Source organism: Python bivittatus, unplaced genomic scaffold (genome assembly GCF_059951505.1).
Source record: "Python bivittatus isolate LINGU-HERP-01145 unplaced genomic scaffold, Pbiv_v1 ctg000700_np1212, whole genome shotgun sequence".
NCBI classification, from domain to species: domain Eukaryota; kingdom Metazoa; phylum Chordata; class Lepidosauria; order Squamata; family Pythonidae; genus Python; species Python bivittatus.
Genome location: NW_028277098.1, coordinates 12,625,968 through 12,635,273, shown reverse-complemented (window position 1 = coordinate 12,635,273; position 9,306 = coordinate 12,625,968). Strand labels below are relative to the sequence as shown.

The following is a 9,306-nucleotide window of genomic DNA, read 5'->3' as shown; positions in this document are numbered from 1 at the left end:
GGACTATTTTATTCTGAAAGACCTTTGTAAATTGAAGTTACCTCACACTCGCTGTCATTATTTGATGACTACAGTAATTGTAGTACTGAATTAATTTTTTAAATTATATTTTACCTTGTTTTTATTTTTGCTATTTGCTATTTTTATAATTGTAAATTACAACTATATTTTGATATATGTGGCATCTATCTATCTATCTATCTATCTATCTATCTATCTATCTATCTATCTATCCATCCATCCATCCATCCATCCATCCACCCATCCATCCACTCAAAGTAAGTTGTATATTTATTTATTTCCCAACTCTAATCCCAATGAAATAGTTTTATTCATGGGAAGGGGAGTCACAGAAATTAATTTCTTATTTCAGGGAGTTAAAACACTACCATGTTTGAGAATCCCTAAGCTATACATTCCACTTATAATGAACAGGTTTGATTTCCAGCTAAAATATGAAATTCTAATTTTGCCACCTAGGGCCCTTACTTTCTAAATGAAGAGGAAGGTTTTCTGAACATATTCCTACTGGAGATGATGGGAACTATATTCCAACGCATCTGGAAAATATTAAGTTAGAAAAGACCTGTATAATAATATAAAGTAAAAAACATGTTTTTTTCTGTATAAACAGAAAACGTCTCCTAAACTGACAGCAGCATCTTACCTGATACGTAGGATAAGAAGATAGGACTTGTAGAAAGGTATAAACTGATCTTAAAACAAGTAATTTTAGCAAACAGCAAAGGTAATCTTAAGAAATGTTAAGCTAACACTGAACAAGAATTGCAAGACGTAGATAATAGACTAAAAGAGGAAAGATACCAAAGGAATGGACTAAAAAAGGCCTCTGAAAAAGTAGAAATGTCTTCCTACTGCGCATATTTGAAAGCACAAATACCAATGCTTTCAGTATAAAAAGTCCATGGGTTAAAAGGTGGTTTATTGCCAACCTATCAATTACATACCTACTGCTATGATGGGCTGTTGGGAAGTGTACATATAACAAGAGATAAAGTATTACTGTATCCAGATCTTCACTGTACCTTTCTCTGGATGTATCCATGCAGATAAAAGAATGTTGTTTGGAAAGGGTATTACATTTTGTGCTTAACATGGTCCACAACGAAAGCGCTTATTTTTTACCCCTGGTTATCATTTACAGGACTCGGGTAGCACCTTTTCCAACTAACAAATTTTATTAAAAGGGATAGACATTTGTGCATTGCACATCACTTCATCAAATGCAAAGTGGCTGGACAGATGCAGGATTTAAACTGGGGTGAAAGGGGGGAGGGGGGAAGGAGGAGAAGACAGATTGGTTATGCAGATACAGGTTACCTGTGAGACAGATTATAAGGACGTTATCAATTAACAATTGTAATGTGTTAAAAATCCTTTGTGTTTGTTGAGGCCTTTGAGGTCACTTTGAGGTCTGCTTCAGAGTGTCCTGGTAGGTTGAAATGTTCTGATATTCCTTTGTCCTTGTTCTGAGCCCTGATGCCAAATATCTAAGTACCAGTTTCAGTTGTGTGGAATGAAAATCCATAAAATTTACCAAGAAACTGGCACAGATACAGACAGACATTGTTTGCCTAACATCAAGACTCAAAACATTTTCCTTTTTAGAAAAATGAGATTTTAACATCACCATTGAGTAAGAGATTGCTGAACTCATGTAAATTAAATAAATAAAATCAGCTTATGTCTTGTAATACAATTTGTTAGACAAACAAACTGCTACCAGTTTCCTTCTATTTTTTTTTCTTTTTTTATTACAGTAGATTAACATGGCTCTCCTCCTGCATCATTTATATAGGAAACAGTAAAGAGGAATACCTGTGGACTTCCATATGTGATATAAAAAGTAGGGTATATAGGTATACAAATTATGTCGATTAATAATTATGTCTTACCTTGTTAATGCTGAATATTTGGACATAAAGGATTTGGGAATCAGGAAGAAACAAACAGTATAGCCCTGTTTACCTGTTTGTTTGTTTGTTTATGCACCATCCAGTTGATGTCAACATTTAATGACCACATTTTTTTCCCCAGGATGATCTTTTTTCAGCCTGGTCCTTCAGGTCTTCTAATGGTACCCCATCATTGCTGTAATGAGTCTGTCCATCTTGCTGTTGGTCATCCTCTTCTTCTCTTTCCTTCCACCTTTCCCAGCATCATAGACTTCTCCAGAAAGCTAGGACTTGAATAATGTGTCTGAGGTATAATAATTTAAGCCTGGGCATTTGTGCCTTGAGTGAAAACTCTGGGTTGATTTGTTTGATGGTCCATTTATTTGTTTTCTTGGTTACCCATGGTATTCTTAGGAGTCTTCTTCAACACCAACTTTCAAAAGCATCAATGACCTTTCAATTCTGTTTCTTCAAAGTCCAGCTTTTGCTTCTATAGAGTGTCACAGGGAAAATGATTGCCTGCATAGTTCTGATATTTGTAGATAAAGATGCAGTATAGCTCTAGCATCTGAATATCTTTTCTAAAGCCTTCATGGTTTCTCTACCAAGTGCTAGCCAGCGGCATAATTTTTCAGAATTTATATAACACAAGCAACTTGAACAATTAGCTACTAGAGAAAGATCCATGCTAATATTTTTTGTTGTTGTTATTGTTTACACTTTCATTGTTTTTTGTTTGCTTTTGTTATATTGTTCTTTATACTGTGTTTGACTTTGTGTGCTGTGTAGAGCTTCTAGAACGAGGCAATTTATATTTCTTATAAATATATAAGCACATGAAATAGATTTGAGCTGAGAGGTTTAAAGTTAAAAGTAGCAGGTAAAGCAGTATTAACACAGCTAAAACAAAATTACATGAAGCCTGAGCTAATCCAGGCTAGTAATAAAACTAGTAAAAACTTTTAAAATGGTAGCAATTAAAAAGAAAAGAAAAAAGCATAGGAAGGAAGAAGTAAGGATACCCAGCTTTTGGGAATTCCAATATAGGCCTTGTTAGAACACTTAAGAACAGTGTTCTGTATCTAGGAAATGAGTGACAAATGGGGGAAACCATTTCTCTGTTAGTTTGATTGCATAGTAGTTTTATTATATTTCCCCCATTGTTGAATATGCAAATTTGGATTAAAAAAAACTCAGTTGGAAAAAAATCATCTCAGCTCAATACAGGGTAAATTTCGGTATACTTCATGTATGTTGCCAAGGGATATGTGCATTGAAAAGACTGAATGCAGAAGAAGGAAGTGCTGTTCAGAAACATTTGGGATGAAGTAAGTCTAGTTCTTTTTAAAAAGCAGAAATGTCTATAAGGAAAGCTTACAGAAACTTGAAAGGTGTTAAAAAGAGAGCAGCAGAGGGAAATGAAGATGGAGAGTGATTCTGTTGAAACAGCCCTTCTCAGAAAGAAAGGAAAAGGTGAGAGCTGTCATTTCCCTTAAGACAAGCAATTTAAACTCTGCAGAAGTGCTTTTATGTTCTCAGAAGTTCCCGAAGTCCTTTAAATCATCACTTTCCCTGGGGAATATAGTTGTGAAACTCAAACCATTTACTCCTGAGTAGCAACTAGGGACTAAGTGATTTTTCATTCAGCTATGAGGTACTCATGAAAGGCAGATTTTTTTCCCCCTAAAGTGCCCACAGTGGTATAATACTCCACTTTGGAACATAAGGTTCAAAATAGGAACCTCGTGCACCTGCCCACAGAGATACATGTACTTTGGATATGAAATGACTAGGTGAATTAGTTCAGGTTTCCATATAATGACAGAAGATATTCATCAAAGTTTAAAAGTTCACTCCCGCATATATTAAATGCAACGTTTAAGAAAGCCAAGATACGTTCTATCAGACAGCCAGTATAATGTGGTAGTTAAGATGTTGGATTTGAACCCAAGATGCTCAGGTCTCCGCTTGACTATGGAGTTGACAATCTCCCCTTATTTTAGCCCAAATTCTCTCCCAGCTTTTTTACGGGGACAAAATTAGAGGAGACTCCCATTTATATCACCTTGAGCTCCCACAGAAAGGGAAAGTATATAAATGCAACCAAGAAACCAATAAATAGTATTCAAAATCAAACCGTGAAGCACACGTGCTATAGTGACTTTCTAAAGTATCATATAATAATTGATGCTGAGTAACAAGATTTCCAAGAGGAATATCTGACTAGAATTTATGCTGAGCAGAAATTAAGTGACCCCAGAATTCCAGATCAATTTTCAGGCCTAATTGATGGGGTGGCAAAACACTAGTTCTATTAGAAATGAAAATGAGGTGAAAAAGTATCATGGTTTAATTTTGTTCCATGGAGGTATGGTATAGAGAAGAAGGAAAAAGAAGAAGAAACATGCCTCCTGTGCCACTATATTGTGGCATTGGCAAAACAAACTCCCAAAATTTACTTCCCTACAATCACCCTGTTTTGGGCTCATTTAGTTCCACCCAGCAAGTTTCAAGGGAAATTTCTCACTCAGTATTAGTGGTAACCTGAAACAATCCTTGAGATTCATGATGCCAAATCTTTTCTTTTTGATTGTATGAATGTTAAGGCATTTTTAGAAGGCATTTTTAAAAGAAGAAACTGGGTGATGCTGGTTTCCTCACCACGTTTGTACTTTTTTTAAAAAAATGTCACTTACTACCACCCCTACTCATGTCTTTGAAAGCGTGGAAGATGCCACATGCTATTTAGGCTGTCAGTACTGATGGAATTCAAATGGCAAGAAAGAGGAGGAGGAGCTGCTCTTGGTAGAGGTGAGCCACTCTCTGAAAAAAAATTCCTACTTTGAAAATATTCAGCAAAATGTCATTGGCAACAAATGAGATGGAAAATTTTGAGATAGCATTTGTGTAAATAGCTATTGATCTGACTATTAATCTAAGAAGATTATATAAGAATAGTAATCCCCTCCATCATGGATACCCCCTTGTTGTGGGGGAGGAGCATTTCACGCTCTGCTGAGGTTGAGGGCTGTGCTGGTGGCTACAGAAGGGTCATCCAACTAGACTGGTCTCAGCAGAAGAGCCAGATTAAGTGTATCCATAAACCATTAATGTGGTGAGAAAACAGAAAAAAAATCCTATACCAGATTGGTCGTTGCCCAGGTCAACAAGGACCACGTCAAGTGTTAGACTTACTAGGCAACTGTTGACAAGTGGGCAATGGGTCAGTCTAACACTTGACGTGGTCCTTGTTGACCTGGGCAACGACCAATCTGGTATAGGCATAGGTATAGTCCATAATGGCATGTTTTTCAAACACAGTATACTGTCTATGGTTGTTGTTCTTGCAGTAATCGAGCTCTGGCTGGGCATCCAGGGCTTAGCCCTGTAGGATTACTGCAAGAACAACAACATTATGGACTATTATTATAAATTGGAACCAACAAACCAGGCTACTGAAAGTGAATATTTGAACTGTGGAAAGGAATTTATCTGGACTCAAATGTCACTGAACAATGATTAGCAGATCAAAGGAGATTCATTACCAGAAATAAAATATTCAGGGATGCATAACTAGAAAAAATGTGAAAGTGGAAGTCTCAAAAACAATAGAATAGTAGAAGAAACTCAGACAACAACAATTGGAAATATAAAGGAAACAGCTGATATGAACTACAGAAATTATAACTTAGAAGAAGTAATAACAATAGAACCAGTACAGGCCAGCATGGAAACAACCTATGAGCTGACCTCCCACCCCCCAACAAGAAGAATTAAAGGAGAAAATTATGGTGTATGCACAATTGCCAGTAAAAAGACAAAGACTGCCAGCAAAGTAATGCCCAAAAAAGATTTGGCACCTGTAATGAAGGATGTGAATAAAACACTTGCAAGGTTTAAAATAACATCTATTGGACAGACCAATCAGCTTGTTTACAGTATAGCAGAGGTGGTTACAAAAGAACTGTGTACTGAAATTAGAAAAGCAAAAGCAAAATCACAGTCAATCCCAAGTAGAAGATTAGACTGGAGGCCAAGATAAAGGAATTAAGATCAGATGTGAGTAATTTAAAGAACATGAAAGAGCAAAAATTGAAGAACATAAGGACCAAGACAAGCCTAATAAAAAATATCAGTTTAACACCAGAAAAATTGAAGAAACTTGGAAATCGTAAAGCAACAAATAACAGCTATAGCTGGAAACATTGAACTGTTTGAAGCATGAATCATCCAATTTAAGCAAAATCAGCTATTTCAATCAGACCAGAGGTGACACTACCAAAGTATAAATGGCAATAGAAATTCTGAAAATCAAAACCCAAACAAAAATGAAATAATCCACTTTTGGAAAGATCTATGGAAAACTCAAAAAAGACTATAATAAAATTTCTGGATGGATAAAAGAATTTGAAGATGAATTTAGTAAAAATCAAATGGAAGAACTAATTAACAGCAGAAATGGTTATACATCAAGCAAAAAGGATTGAAAACTGGCCGTCTTCTGGAAATGATCAATCTCATGGCTTTTGGCTCAAATATCTGACTAGCTTACATCCAATTATAGCTAAACAGCTTAATGAAGTATTGCATAAAGGAGACATCAATGACTGGTTAATAACTGGCAAAACTGATCTGATTCAAAAAGACCCAGTGAAAGGGACAACACCAGGAAACTATAGGCTGATATCATGCTTGACTGCAATGTTTAAATTACTCACAGGCATAATAGCAGACAATATCCAAGATTATTTGGAAGAAAATAACATATTTCCAGTAGAAGAGAAAGGAAATAAAAGGAAAAGCAGATGTACAAAAGATCAATTTCTGATTGATAAAATTAAAGAATTGCAAAAGCCATAAAACCAATTTACATATGGTCCGGATTGATTATAAAAAGGTGTTTGATTCATTACCACATAGTTGGATCATCAAATGTTTGGAAACAACTGGTGTCAGTAAAAACATTAGAATGTTTATAGAAAAAATAATGAAGCAGTAGAAGACAGAATTGGTGGTTGGAAATGAAAAATATGGGCTTGTCAACGTTAGGAGAGTCATCTTCCAGGGTGACTCATTATCACCCTTATTATTTGTCATTGGTATGATCCCACTTTCAGTGATCTTGAAGAAAACAAATCTTGGCTAACAAACAGCAAAAATGCTAATAAAATCTCACATTATGGAATTGAAATGCCAAATGGCCAAACCATCAGGAGCCATCAGGATGAAACCTACAAGTATCTGGGCATTTTGCGGTTGGATAACATCAAGCGTGGACAAGTTAAAAATGTGGTTAGTAAAGAATACATCCAAAGAGTGAGAAAAATGCTAAAGACAAAATTGAGTGGTGGGAACACCATCAAAGCCATCAATGTTTGGGCCATACCTGTTATACAATACACTGCTGGAATTATTAACTTGACACAAGCTGAACTGGACAGTTTGGCCAAAAAACAAGAAAACTCATAACTATTCACTATACATTACATCCCCGTAAATCAAATCAAATCTTTATTATGGTCAAAGACCAGCATAATTACATCTCCATAGTGGTATTGATAGATTATACCTGTCCCACAGAAATGGAGACAGAGGTTTACTTCAAGTCAAACCAAACTGCTGAAGAAGAACAGTATGCATTGGCTGATTATGTAAAAGACAGTCAAGAGCAAGCACTGATACAAATTAATAAATGAACTTATTGAATGTACAGGAAACAAAATGTGAATATCGAAATGATGTAATAAAAACACAAACAGAATGCTGGCAAGGAAAAGCATTATATGGTCATTTTCTACAAAAGATTGAGGGGAAAGTGGATAAAGATAAAACCTGATAATGGTGTACAACTGGAACATTAAAAAAGAAACTGAAGACTTGATTTTGGCTGCCCAGGAGCAAGCTATCTGAACTAATGCAATCAAAAGGCCAGAACTGAAAAATCATCAAATTTCAGTGCAGATTGTGCAAAGAAGCAGAACAAACAGTAGATCATATGTTCAGCTTGTGCAAGAATATTGCGCAAACTGACTATAAACAACAATATAACACAATTGCCAAAATGATTCACTGGAACATGTGTAAAAATTATTGTATGCCAGTAATGAAAAATTGGTGGGAACATATAGTTGAAAAAGTAGTTAAAAATGAGCAAGTTAAAATATTGTGGGATTTCCAAGTATAACCTGATAAAGTCTTGGTGCATAACACACCAGATTTAACTGTGGTTGAAAAGAAGAAAATGTGGATAATTGATGTGGCAATACCAGGGGTAGTAGAATAGAAGACAAAGAATTGGAGAAGATCACAAAGTATCAGGATCTGAAAACTGAGATTGAAAGATGATAGCATAAGCCGGCAGTGGTGGTCCCAGTGGTTATTGGCACACTGGGTGCCATTCCCAAAAAACTTGGACAGCACTTAGAAAATCTGCGCATTGACAAAATTTCCATCTGTCAATTACAAAAGGCCATGCTGCCTGGATCCACACATATACTATGCTGATACATTACGACATCCTAGGTTTTGGGGAAGAACTCAGTGCGAATGAAGGCCAACATCAGCTAAAGGACTGGCAGCTGTGATTTCACATTGTTATGAATCATCATCATCATCATCATCATCATCATCATCATCATCATCATCGTCATCATCATCTACCCCAGTTGTATGTCCTTCAAAGAGCTTTCATGGGACTTTTTGTAATGTTGAATAGACTTAATTATCTAATTCCTGTGCACAGTAATTAAGGTTTTGATTATGGTACATATCTTAGAATATATTGTTACTACTTCCTGCAGAAATTAAAATCAGTGTCACCTTTCTGCTAACTGCATTATATTGCAAATGCCTACCATAAAATAAAAGGCAGAAATGGTTTTACAGTTCTTTGTCTCTCCATATATTTCTAAATGCTGATATACAGTGTGATAATTAAGGAAACTTACCTATAATAATTATAGAAGCATTAGAGGGGGATTTTAAATTAAAAAAAATTAAATGTACCAACAAATATTCTGGGTATTATAGGCCTATTAATTTTCTTGGAATTATATTTGCCTATTTAAATTGTTAATTTTTTTTTATAACAAACCAAAGATGAAAGTGAAAAGAAAGAAAGAAAGAAAGAAAGAAAGAAAGAAAGAAAGAAAGAAAGAAAGAAAGAAAGAAAGAAAGAAAGAACTTCTAACCTCCAAATACACAGCAACAAAACAGAAGGACAATAAAAATTTCCCTTTATTTTATCTGATTTTTTTATTGGTTATAATTAATTCAAATGCACCATTTCAGACCTGAAAGAAGTTTGTGACCAAAGGTTATATTTCATCAGGACTGACAGATGCACCTTTAACACAGAGCCAGGCAAAAGGATAGGTTCCAAGAGAGCAAG

The 9,306-nt window shown here is 35.4% G+C and overlaps 1 pseudogene; it reads left to right on the top strand.

Moving 5' to 3' along the window:
* The first annotated feature begins 5,643 nt into the window (after positions 1 to 5,643).
* LOC148214133 (uncharacterized) lies at positions 5,644 to 8,438 on the top strand (annotated as a pseudogene).
* Positions 8,439 to 9,306: the final 868 nt, after the last annotated feature.